We start from the raw sequence: 14,244 nt of genomic DNA, 5'->3' as shown, positions 1-14,244 counted from the left end.
TGTCCCTGTTGGCTGGAAGGCCTTCAGAATTCCCAAGAGGCACAGCAGATCTTCATGCAAGCATAAGAAATAGCTGGACTCTGAATTTTTGCTCCACTAGCTTAAGCTGATTACAGTTTTAAACACTGTGTCATTTGTACGAGTTGTGTTTGTAAATTCTTCTCAACCCTTTGGTGGATCACAAAAATGTTTCACATTAACATGTCCATGCAACCATTTTCAGTCTGGGCCAGCATTCTGACTAGACATATGGCAGAAGCAGTAATAATAATCAGGAGAGACTGAAGAGGAAATGCAATAACAAAAATAGTAAAGTAAAGCAAAAGCTAAATTTTCCATTTAACTGCTACCCCCACCCCCACCTCACCCCCAAATCTGTTATAAATGAGATCTCATTTAATTTCAAAGAAATCTCTCTCCTGGATGCTTTGAAAAGGTTAAAATGCAATTTTCTGAAACTAAGTTATTAGACAGAGGAATATTAACCTTTGAGCCTCACAGACTTTTGCTCTTTTTTATCTCCTTTTCATTTTTGTTTGTACATCTATTCATTTTTATTATTATTTTTGTGATCACTGTCATGTTGCTAGGTAACAGCTGTTTTTGTGCACAGGCATGTTAAGTCTATCTGTCTCTCAGCTTTGTTAGCCTGGCCCAGGATACTCACTTCCCTAGCACTTGCTGACAGCAATGCGGTCTCTTGCAAAAAAAAAAAAAAGCATTTATCATGGCACAGCACAGTAATGGCCACTCAGTGGAGGGGAAATTGAGCTGACCTGAAGGCCAAAGCTGTTAGGGAGACTGGTGGGAAAAGCCAAGGGGTCACAATACCCTTTCCCCACCTACTTAGTGGGCAGTAAGTGGTGCCCGTGTTTTTACTAACACATTCTAACGCTTTGTACCAGGAATAAATGTTTATTTGACATTATCAATAAAAGAAAAAAATGGTTTCCACACTTAGTGCCCAGTATTGGCTGCACTGACCTCAATGGGATTTAAGATGTCTAACTGTGCATAGGATTACAATCTAACAAAGTTTCCTTATGCGTCATACATTGTTATTATCAATAAAAATAATTGCAATGTTGGCACATTTCACCTTGTTGGATTTTTGAAAGCAGAAACAGAAAAAGGAAAAATTCTTTATCTGCTGTCAAATGAAAAATATTTTCTGCAGCAAATATTTTTGAAAGAAATGTGTTTGTTTACAAATAAAAAGCCCAGAATATAAATATATTACTTTTATTTATGTTTTCCAGTTATTGTTGTGCTCTCTTTAATTTCAGTAAATTTTGTTTCTGTGAGCACTGAGCAGCAGATACCTTTACATATGGTATTAATATATGTTGTGGATGTATTTTTTAGTACCTTTCATAAACCAAATTCCCTGGAATAATGGAGAAATTGTGGAGATAAAACATACTGACAATAATGTTAATTTAAAATTACTTTCTAAGAATTAAAATTAAATAATCACTTAATGAAAGTGCCTTATGTAAGTACCAACTATTGATGGGCCTCGGTCTACATCATAAAACAACTTTCAAATTAGAGCTTAGGTATGAATCATAGAATCATAGAGTTGGAAGAGACCCCAAGAGCAATCAAGTCCAACCCCCTGGAATGCAGGAATACATAATCCAAGCACTCCTGATAGATGGCTATCCAGCCTCTCTTTAAAAACTTCCAACGAAGGAGACTCCACCACACTCCGAGGTAGTGTATGGGGTGCTAACACTTCAGCAGCACAATACTGAGGGCTGATGTGGTGGTAGAGGTCAGTTGTCAGCAAAAAGCACCACCATTGATCCATTTCCTATGGATATACCACAGCAGGAAATTACACGTGGCACTCCACAACTATGCCAGACTTCAAAGCAACCCCAGTAATATCCACCAATCAGACAATGGCACCTGAGCAGCACACAGATGCAGCCAGTCACTGCCAGCTTATATGGCAACTGTCCACACCACTCCTTCCCTCCACAGAGACCCAGCAGACAGGGAGGAATGACCCCACAACAGTGCTACCCCAACAGAAGTAGGAGGTTTGAGCAACCTTTCCCCAGCCCACAGGGAAAAGGCACATGGGTTGCAGGCGGGATGCCCATCCCCTCCCCTGACTGGCAGCTAAAGGGATGCAGCCATCCCTGTTCCAAGCCACACACTCCCTTCCCCTGAAATAGTAACAAGAGAAAGACAAGAGAAGACGGAGGCAAGGAGCAAGTTCACAATTCCTACACTAAAAACCAACATCCTAACTATTGGGCCAAGAAATTAGGTTCAAAGGAGGCACACCATTAGGCAGTAGGCACTCCACTGCAACCCTGTGATTGCAACCTGCCATATGGGATCAAGCAGTGACCAATGCAAAGACAGGGAATCAGAGGCATAGAGAGGCAGTAGGATAGCATAGCAAGGACTCCTGGTTCTGTCCCCCCATGGACTGAACATCTGTGTACTATTTTTAAAGCCATAAGTGGCTTTTAAAGCTATATTAATTCTAAAGTTATAAGTAGGTTTTAAATGCTGTTGTATTAATTTTATTGTACGTTACCTTGAGCCCTTCTGGGGAGGGCGGCTAAGAAAGAAAGAAAGAAAGAAAGAAAGAAAGAAAGAAAGAAAGAAAGAAAGAAAGAAAGAAAGAAAGAAAGAAAGAAAGAAAGAAAGAAAGAAAGAAAGAAGAAAGAAAGAAAGAAAGAAAGAAAGAAAGAAAGAAAGAAAGAAAGAAAGAAAGAAAGAAAGAAAGAAAGAAAGAAAGAAAGAAAGAAAGAAAGAAAGAGATCCTTTAAGTGGAAATACCATGGGCTGACTAAGACATTCTGCATGCAAAGCATGTGCTATCCTACTGCCCCACTGTCCCTATCTTATTGCTATATATACCATTGCCCCACTTTTTCAATGGTAATAGCTCAAAAATAATTCCATATACAGAACGCACATAGATGCACCCACTCCACTGAAACAGCATCTTCATGCAAGACCAGAGGACTTGATAGTATAGGACCACCTCATATGCAAACCATCCTTATATCACCATGTACCATTTATACTTATTAGTCATTAGTCAGTACAGAAGTTCCCTTTATGTTGTGTCCTGTGTACTCTGCAATGAGGAAGAAATGCTAATCCAGTGTAACCTATTGCAAGAGTAGCTGCAATAGGAAGTGGTAGAATGATATATATGTTTCTTGAGCCAGGAATTCTTGCCAATAGCTACCCAAGCCTTTACAAATTTAAAACAGAATTAAAAACTACCCTGACTACCAACAACACACTTTGTTTACAACACCACTTAAAATATAACTCAGTTTTTAACAAATTAGCCACTGGCAACATGGAAAACTACAAAAATGTGACTTTTTAAAGTACCATGTTAGGAAATCAAAGCAATGTGAATGCAACCACAAAAGAACAAGAAACTCAACGATGCAAAATTGCTAGGAAAAAATGTATTAACATCTGTTTATCTAGTTATGTTGAACTGTTAATATGAATCTTTCAATATTCAGTGCTTTCAAACAACAATATTTAAGTAACAAAAGAAGAGACCGAGTCAATCTCAGTTTTAGTGATTCCCTAGAAAGTCATCAAATAAGAATGTGAACTTTAAAATTGATCAGGATTAATTTCACTGACACTGTATCATAACATATCTCTCTTTGGAGACTCATTTGTTGAGCAGCAGATGCAAAGAAGGGAAGGAAAGAAATAAATCAGAATGCAAGAAGGCAATTAGATTTTTGCCACTGATAAAATACTAAAAATGTCTGACTTATCAAAGCATTGACAAACAGAAATAAACGGAAACATTTTAAAACATATTATTGGATTGAAAAATATAAAAAATAATAAAATAATGAAGGCCACATTATCAATAAATTTAAGTTCCTAATACTACATATCTCAGCGGAAGAGGCTGTTTCATTTGCTAATTTTCAGAGCCTAGGAGGGAGAAATGATTTATTATATACATATCACCAGAATAAAACTCGTACTCTTATACTTATGCAATTCCTTTGGCTAGTGAGAAAAAGTCACCAGGATTACAGGTACCTTTAAATATAAGGCACTTGAACATCTAGACATGAAGAATGCACAATTTAATGAAAATAAAAATACTTCAGTATAATGTTAAGGTTTGAAATATAGTAAAGTTGATATATGAAAGCAAAAGAAGTTCTAAGAATTACCATTTTCAATATTTCATATGTACATCAAACTTGCGCAAGACTTATTGTTTCATATTGTTTCATCAGATTACTACAAGAAGGAAACAGCCATGGGGGAGCACAACGGGAAACCTCATTCCGTCACACTCTTGATCTCCAAGGATTATTTCCTTTGGCCCCTTTTTCCTTTCACTGGCATCCAACTGCTTTCAATATCCTATACCTTCTGGAGCATTTTCAGTCTTTTTATAAGTTTTTTCTTATGTTTTATCACAAAGTCATATTCTTCTGCATGCCTTGGGACACCTTTGAATGGGTAGTAGCCCCTTACCTTGCCTGTGGGTGACATGGTGTGATGGACTGCAGTAAAAGGGTTAAAGCTGTCAAGGAAAGAATGCAATGAGTTAACCCAGAGCTCCACCTGATTGGCTGGCTGTTGCTGCAGCTGTCTATAAGGGCCAGAGGGTGTGTGAAGATAGAGCCAGATAGGGACAGATAGAGACAGGGAAAGGCAGAAAGAACACCAGAAAGCCAGAGAATAAGAGAAAGAAAGGCCCTTTCCGCACTGCAGAAAGGGCGCTCCTCCACCGGCAGGAATTCTGCCAGTGAAGGGGAGGGGCTGCTCTCTACTAGAGCGTGCCATGCCCCTGGTGAGGCCGGCGCTGATAGGCATCGGAGTTTTTTTTCCCCGCCCCTCTCCCACTCACCTGGCCGCCAGCCTTGCTGGACTCCTAAGACCCGCTTCACGCTGCCCTCCCAACCTCCAGGAGGCCTGGAGTATTGTTTGTGGAAGGTCTCTGGCAGTCCAGTAGCAGCAGCAGTCCAAAGGGTTTTGCGATGAAGGCTTTAAGGTGAGTGGGAGAGGGACGGGGAAAACAGCGTGTTCCCAACGGTGCCGTTCGCACCGCGCTGGCAGGAACGCGCTGTTTCCCCAAAAACCTCCCTCCAGGAGGGAGGTTTTTGGAGGCGGCCTGACGCCGCCCTGGGGGTGGAGGAGGGGAGCCAGGTCGGCGTTGCTGCATTTTAGCAGCGCAGCCTGTGCGAACAGCTCCCTGGGGACGGCGTTTTTGCCGTCCCCAGGGCGCCGTAAATGGCCCGTGCAGAAAGGGCCAAAGAGAACTCTTCTTCACATGGGCTAAATAGCCAAGATTTGGTGAAGTACTGTGAAAGGCTAGGATGGGTGTGTGTGATACCTGAATCTTAAGTCCAAAGGGAATCACAGAAACAATACTAAAAACACATGGAAGGCTTGGTTATAGGTCTCTGCAGAGAAAGCACCTAGGTAGGGGACCGGAGAGTCTCTGAGGGTGTGTGTTATATAATTGTCAGGAATAGGTTTGGTGAAACCCTAGAGCCTGCTTGGTGTAGCCCAGTGCAACACTCTTTAGTGGAAAGAGTGGGTGAAGTATCTGTCTGAGTCTGTATAAGGAAGATTTACCCTGAAGAAAGTAATTTAGTGAAGGAAGATTTATTTAAACTGAATCAACATTCTATCTGTAACAACTAAGGTGATTAACTAAGAACTGTCTATAACAACAAAATATTTACCCAAGAATTCCTGCCTAAGAAAAAGTAAAGCTTAATTATCTCTGTAACATCTAACCTAGTAATTCTGTAAATAAACATTCCAACTTTGATTGTTAATAAGCCTGACGGAGTCTCTTTTAGAGTGCCCAAGCCAGCCTGTCAGGAGTAAACAGTTTTGGAGGGAAAAGTGAAATCACCTCACAGTATTAACTGTATTTCCTCAGAGGTGGTAGCGAGTAATAGCCTGACTGGATCAGCCAGAAGACATTGTGTGTGTGTGTGAGTGGTGGTAACCCATGTCCCCAGGCACATGCCTTTCAGTCATGGGGAGGGCACCAGGGAGTCCCCACACCCGGCCTCTCCCACAGCATGGAGACCCAGCCAGCACCCGGCGGCTTCCCCTGTGCCAGGGTGCCGCTCACCAGCGCCCAAGGCCAGGTTCAACCATATGGCTGGGAGGCCTCTCCCCCACCAGGAGATCGCCGCCCTGCAGGCTGGTTTCTGCCTTCCCCAGGGTCTGGTTAGGACAGGAGGTGGCCTGCAGGGAGATGGAGGGGCTCAGATGGGCACTGCAGCAGCAATCCTGCTCAGGAGCTGGCCTGCTGCTGAGGTGGCCATCTGAGCCACCCATGAACCCCACCCCCAAGCCCCACCCCTGAGTGTGGGAGGCACAGGGGTGGGACGCCCAGAGAAGGTGTTGTTCCCAGATGCCATTTCCCCCGATACACCTCTGGTGTGTGGGGGGGGAGGTGCCTGCTGAGCTGCTATCTGCTCTCTCTCCACAGTGTAAATCCTTTACACATGGCTTTGCTGTTTTCCTCAGTCCCTTGTGAACCAGCCAGTTTACAGTCAACATTGTATACTTTGTGTAACTGGATCTAACTTTGGAAGGATTTTATGTACTTACTGATCAGATATATACTTCTTGGACAAAAACGGATCCCAGCGCTGCTATAGACTGCTATAGATCTTTTGACTCAATATATGTCTATAGACTGTATCTTTTGACTCAATCAAACTCGTTACTTTTCTGCCATTTTTGAATTCCTACAAATTTGTCCCAAAAAAGTACTTTCATACAAATCCAGAGGATAAGCTAAGCAGTAATAATTTGGGTCACAAATTGAACAACTGATTGGATTTCAGCTTAAGAGGCATGAATTCAAGTTCTACTAAACTCCATAGGCCTGAGGGAAACTGCCCATTACCACAGCAACACTGCAAGGATATGAGCTAGCAACACACACGTATGAGTATATGAGGAAAGTATATGAGGAAAATAATTTCTTTTTCCAGGCAAAATTGTTTTGCTTCCAATGTGAGTAACACACATCTTAGGAGAGTCTTCCCCTTTCAGTGTTGCCCAGAAGCATAAAAAGAAAATGAAAACATTACTTCTATTGGTGTTTCCATGGTAACATAAGCAGTTGCTCTTCTTCAGTGGCCTTGGGCAAGTGATTCACTAGGAAGTTGCTTTGCAAGTGATATGAAGGAGAATCAGGTGATATTACTAAACAAAGCAACATTGTAAAGTTGCACATACAACAGATATCTACCCTGTTGGTTAATACCTTTATAGCTCTTTAGTCAGTTTAGGATCATAAAGGACTGTCCACTCTATACGAATTGATGTAAAGACCCAAGTTAAAAACTACTTTTCCAGGTTGACTGGACAAATATGTGCTTAAACCATGCCATAGAAACTAGTTATAATAAATGACTGTACACTGGAGCAATTAGTCACAGAACCGGTTCAAAAAGTAGCAAATCTGGACTTGGTTCTAAAAAGACCTTAAGACCTAGAGCAAGATGTACATGTTGGTGCATCCATTGACCACAATTATATTAAGTTCTCCATTCAAGTCAAGAGAAATTTGCCCCAAAGTTCAAACACTCACTTTTGATTTTCAGAATCTTCACTAAAATGAGGGTACTAGTTAGAATAAAGTTAAAAGGGGAATTAAAAGAGTCAAATTCCTCTAGGATGCCTAGAAGCTATTTAAAACTTTGCTGATTAAGACCCAAATAGAATGCCTTAAATCAAGAAAGATACATCCAAGTCTAAGTATATTTACACACATTGCTTTTGTTTGCCTTATGTGTACATTCCATTTGATTTACATTTGTAATTACGCAACATTTTATCCTTTTGAGAAGCTACTGTGTTTACATTCGAGAAACCCACAGTTTCTGAAACCTCTTTAAACAGGACTTTTTTTCTGCTTCGAAGGGAAAGTGAAGGAGAATACAGTGGGTTAAGCTTGCTTTGGGTTTTCTGACTCTTTCCCGCCATAGCACAGGACTCTAGGGCAGCCATTTCAGGATAATCAGAAAGCTTTGTTGTTGTTGTTGTTGTTTTAAAAAAAAACCATTGATGGTCTCAGATGAACTCTGCAATCCTCCCCCTTCGTGGGGAAAAAAGGGGAGAAACAAAGGTGGCAGAAAGAAAGGGGAGAGTCTCCAAGAAGCAGCGGGAGCCTCAGAAAAAAGAGGGTGGGCAGATTGGCCTGGACACCTTTCAAATGTGCACAAACAGAAACCTCACTTTGAAGTGAAGAGCTACGGAGTAAATGGAGAAGGCATAAAGAGCCTAAGTCAAGTTGTCACAAAAGGGAAGAAGGTTTCCTTTAAAAAAGGAAGATTTCCCCAATCATAATGAACAGAGAGCAGCACAAGCGCAGTAGGCAACCAGGCAACCAGCAGGAGACTGGGGCCTCACCTAATGATGTCTGTGATTTAACCATAGAATTTTGACTAAATGCTAGAATGTTGCTGGCAATGTGATGACATTACTTCTGGGTGCACTGGTAGTGACATTCAGGAAGCCAGTGATTGCCCTCCCCATTCCACCACCATTTTTCTCCCACTGTTCACCTGAGCAGCAGCTGGAAGGGCCATCCAGGGGCAGGTGATCTCTCTCCTGAAGTGCAAACCTGGAAACATTAAGCTTCAAGTTCTGCCAAAACAAATATATTGACAATAAGACAAGCCAAAAAAGAGAATTTGAAGAGTGGATGGCCAAAAGCATTGAAAATTTTCTTCAAATACGAGCAGGAAACCAGGTATGGACTTTTGGATGACAAAGGAATAAAAGGATTGCTTTAGATGGCAGAGAAATTATATTAATTCTTTGCATCTATTTTCACTGTAGAGAATGTGGAGCACAGGTGTTTAGGAAAGATGTCTGAAGAGTTGAGTCAAATGGAGGTGATAAAAGATGAAATTCGAGGACTGCTTGAGAAACTAAAAACCAGAAAGTCTGCAGGTCCAAGTGAAATTGTTGGTCTATTAACAAGTATATGTAACTTTTTGATGAAACTGACCTCTGTGGTGACTAGAAAATAACAATGTGTCATCCCAATTTTTAAGAAGGAATGCAGAAGAGGTTAAGGAAATTACAGGCCAGTTAGCCTACAATCTATTCCAGGTAAATTAGTAAATAATGTTATTAAAGAGAGAATTATTAAACACATTAAGGAACACAGACTGCAGAGGGGAGATCAACATGATTTCTGTTGTCCAGCCTTGCTGATATCTTGGAGTACTTTGAGTTGGTTAACAAGCATGAGGATAAGGGCAGAGGTGGGATCCAGCAGGTTCTCACAGGTTCCCGAGAGTAGGTTACTAATTATTTGTGTGTGCCGAGAGGGGGTTACTAATTGGTGATTTTGCCACGTGGATTTTTTTTTGTGGCTCTTAGTTACACCCCCCTCTCCTCCTCGTAGCAGTAGCCGCAGAACTCTGAAGCACTTCCTTGGCAGGAGATGCACTGGACGCGCGTGGCAGCCTGGGCGCCTGCATGCATTCTGCTTCCCACCCATGAACACAGGATCAATGCGCAGCTGCTGGGGCGCCCTTGCCATACAGCCCTGCTCCAGAAATGCCCTGCCCCTCAGGAATGCCCGCTGGGTCACGCCTGTCAGCGCTCTTACGCCCAGCCCCATTGGCGCTATGCCACAGTTTGAATCCCACCACATGGGAACCTGTTACTAATTTTTTTGGATCCCACCACTGGATAAGGGTAATATGGTAGACATCATATACTAGGACTTTCCAAAGACTTTGACAAGGTTCATCACCAAAGACTCCTGAGAAGCTTACAATCATGGGATAAGAGGACAGATTCTTTTATGGATAAAAAGTTGGTTAAATGACAGGAAGCAGAGAGTAGGAATAAATAAATAGTTCTCACAATGGAAGGAAGTGAACAATGGGATCCCACAACAACTGGTATTGGGACCAGTGCTAATTAATTTTTTCATAAATGATTTGGAACTAGAGCTGAACAATGAAGTAGCAAAGTTTGCAAATGATACCAAATTATTCAGGATGGAGAAAACCAAGGTGGATTGCAAGGAGCTATGAGAGGATTTTTCTAAATAGGGAAGTGGGCAGCAATACAGCAAATGAAGTTAAATGTGAGTAAGGTGATGCATATTGTAACAAAACACCCTAATTATAGCTATACGCTGGTTCGGTCTGAATTGGCTGAGACTGAGATTGAAAGAAATCTTGGCCAATTACCCACCAGTGCTGGGGCATACAGTGGGACTGGAAATGCAAGAAAGCTTGTCCCAACGTGCTTCCTCTTTTCAGCGGGCTGAGAGAGGAGGTGCGTTGCGGCAAGATTTCTTGTTTGGACGTGCTTTCTCTTGCCCCGTGCATGCTTCTTGCTTTCCATAAGGAAAGCGAGAACACTTCTGGCACAACTTTTTGCACCAGGATGGGGCAAGGGCTGGGAACAGCTGCAGTGGGTAATCAGCCTTGGTGTTAAAGTGGAAACATCAATGAAAATGCTGACCCAGTGTGCAGCAGCAGTGGAAAAAGCATGAGGTTGCTTTATAACACACTTTAGCAAGTGCATTCTGGCCCTTTCTGCGCAGCAAATGTATAACAAGTTGCAGTCAGGATAAAGAAATCCATTTTCCTGTTTTCACATTCACATACGTCCCTGCAGGCAGCAATTGTAGCCCACAGAAACAATCCAGGTTGCTGTCACGCCTTTGAACAGAGACGCATCTATTTTTTAAAATTACTTCCCACACACGTGTAGCTACACAGGTATGCACGAATGTGCCCCCACAGCCATGCCAATGTCCCACGGTGCAACCATCTGCACCTGCGTAGCTATGTAGCAGCAAGCCACGAATTTTTTAAAAGGAAAACAGAGGTGAATAAAGCGCCTCCTGCTGGTTGTTTACTTGCAAGTGGCTGCAATTTGAGATTTTTGAAAAGGATCGTGATTTTCAAAAAACCTGGTTTGGGGAAAATAACACTCATTTTGGGGGTGGGATCTGTGCGAAGTCCCCCCCCCCCATGGGTTTTTTTAGCATCCTACACCTGTGTTTATTGGCCAGTGTGGAAGGGGCCTCTCTGAGAACCAAATCACAGTAGATATAGAAAAACACTTTGTGCCATTGCAAAACAGGGCATTGAGTTGATTGCCAAATTATCTACTGGAATTTATGGAGCTGATTCAGGCTCTAAATATGCAATCCACCAAACTGGTTCTCCAGAGTAATCTTTGAGTAATCTTGTCTCTAGAGAGACTCATCCAGAGTAAATTGTCCAGTGCTATATTCCAAAACCACACATATTTTATTCCAGTAAGGCTGTGAGATATGAGACCAAATAGAAAAGAGAAAAGCACTACCTCTGATTTGTTACTTAGATACCATCAAGCACAAATCTCCATGAAATCTAACCAGATGTGTTAGGACACTTCCAATTTGACATAAAGCTGAGATTATTCTGTTGACATTAAATGACTTGTTCAGAACACCAATTCAGTTTAATCTGACCCCATGCCCCACACCCCATGGTGAAAATGTCTTTTAAATAGTTTTCATGCATTTTATTCCTTGTTTCTGATTGTGAGGTCCAGCACCCATGATCGAATTTTCAGTGAACATTTTTAAGGACAACTGGTTGTGCAGAAAGACTTCATATCACTTTTCTTGATAAAAGATAAAAACGCTCAGATATCCTATACTTAAATTGGGTGGTGGTGTTCAATTAATAGAACCATCATAATATCAATGATAGCTGGTCTGGTGTGGTTATATTAGCTGTTTGGTGTGAAATGTTTGTATTAAATTCCAAAAATCCCAACTTTAATTCAGATAAAAAAACAACAACTCAGTTCTAGGTTGTGTGATTTAAGAATTGAGTTTCAAATGTATAAGTTGGTGCTTTAAACCAATAAAAATGAACAGGAATAGGTAAGCAGATGTAACCAAGTTGGCAGCATTAGCATGTCTAAGGCCTACTCAGCATGGGCCAAAAATACCAGTGCAGGTCCAGTAAAAACACCATTTGGGGGAGAACTTCGCATGGCTGCCACCTCCCAAACAAGGCTGCATCATGCCTTTGCCCCCCAACTGGTGGAGAAGTTGTGTTTTTAAAACTCACTAAATGCTTTTAGGCGCATCCTTTTTTCTTTTCAATTTACCTTCTCTTCCTGCGCAGCTGCGCAGTGAGGAGGGGACATGCCTCCTGCCCTCCAACCCCTGCAGTGTTGTCCTTGCAGAGCTGCACAGGGAAGAGAAGGTACATTTAAAAACAAAAAGGATGTCAGTGCAAGTTATGCTCTTGTGCTGAGTCAGCAGAAGCTCTGGGGCTTGGTCATTCTGCGATTAGAAAGTGTGCGAATGGCCTGGGGCTGCACCAGGGTAATTTACCTGGTATGCAGCCACTTCCCTGGCCCGTGCAGAGTGGGCCTCAGAGCAGTACAATATAGCATATGCCACTCAGGCTGGTTTCTGTTCAAAGCTCAAAATTGAGATTTTGGAAATGCCAGTAGATTTCCTTCGACCTAACATTTATGTCCTGTATTGTATATGCTTTTTAATCCATTTTTTATTATTGTTGTACTGTTGTCTATGCCAATAAAGGCTTGCTTCACAAAACTGAGATTTTCCCAGTAAGGTAGAAGTTGTAAACACAAAGCCCATACCAACTCAAATGTTCAGAGTTAAACTGGGGAAACCACTTGTAACACACAGTTGGCAAGATTTGTATATTGTATGGTTAGTTCAATGGCAGACAATATTTCTAGAAAACTTGTGACAGAAGCTAAAGAAATGCATGCAATTTCTCCCCACAGTGTTAGTTAATGCTAGAAAAATACAGCTGTCAATTCTCACATAACAGCTGAGATTTGGTAGTTTCTAATGAAATACAAGCTGTGTTAAACGAGAGGCATTTGAAAACTGTTGCTTCAAATACACATTGCTAAAGCTTTTGAGACATTGCAAGCTTTGTGTGACAAACAGGCTGTTTACAGACTTGCATACCAGAAGTCCAAAACTGATGGGAATAAAGACTGAAGCGGAAGAATGAGTGATATCCTTTTGATGTGGGTTCAGAACACACTTGCCTTGTGTAGTAGTAAGGTATTTTTCTTGCAAGAGATTAATGACAAATTGGAGAGTGTTTTCTTTGACATTTGCCACTACATACAGCCTGATGGAAATGAATTTGGAAAACGAGTGATTTTTTTAAAATAATTCAATTATTCAGCATTATGTTCTGTGAAGCAATGTGGAGCAATGCTACGCTGTGCCCAGCATTCTCTTCTTGAGTTCTATATTGGGTAAATTAATTATAAGAAAAGCCTTGGGAATTAAGTGTATTTTAAGTTCAGAGGCATGTGTTTACAGTCATCTAATACTGTTGGTCCCTTTGGAAATGTGTTTGTTAGTACAAGTGGTGTAATGTTCATTTCCGTTGGCTGAATTGCACTGGGACATCTTTGGTGTCAGCTAAACTACACTTGACCTACCAAGGGCATCTACTAATTCTGAGGATGTTCTTCACACCATTCTTTTCTCCCAGTAGGACTCATTTAAATATAACCTGGATGACTTATAAGAAGACTGAGTATATTTGGCTTGTCCTAAATGCAGAGAAATATTATTTCTTTGGCATTTTTTCATATCTGTTTCTCTTGTCCCATTTTTAGATCATTTTCATCATTATAATGTTATATGCCATTTTTATAAAACTGATAAAAATACTTTAATTTTAATGGAAACATTTATATCTAGTTTCTCTACGATAGTCAAAAATAAAATTATTATAATGTTTTGCCTAGTAGGGCAACTAGGTCTCCTGGAGTGGTGAGAGAAATTCAGCTGGCAGCCCTCTTCCCTTGATGCTTGCCCATTGAGCAGCAACTTGTTAAGGAAATAACCATCACTATGGTAATATCACTTCTGGTGCAACCTAAAAGTGATGTTAGAGTGTTGCCTCTAAACAATGACATTTGCCAAAACTCAACAACATTTGGTTTAACTCAGCACCAGCTCCAGTCCCATACCTATGTGCTTTCCCTGCAGAGACCTATAACCAAGCCTTCCATGTGTTTTTAGTATTGTTTCTGTGATTAGGTTTCCCTTTGGACTTAAGACTTTTAAATTAAGGACCAGTACTTTTTAAGGACCAGTGCTTTTAAATTAAGGACCAGTACTGTAGGTACGATATTATTATGGTTTATTGTTTATATTTTTGTTGTGAACCGCCCTGAGCCCTCTGGGGGAGGGCG

This window comes from Sphaerodactylus townsendi, linkage group LG05, assembly GCF_021028975.2.
Source record: "Sphaerodactylus townsendi isolate TG3544 linkage group LG05, MPM_Stown_v2.3, whole genome shotgun sequence".
Classification (NCBI taxonomy): domain Eukaryota; kingdom Metazoa; phylum Chordata; class Lepidosauria; order Squamata; family Sphaerodactylidae; genus Sphaerodactylus; species Sphaerodactylus townsendi.
Note: the sequence above shows the minus strand (reverse complement) of the source record.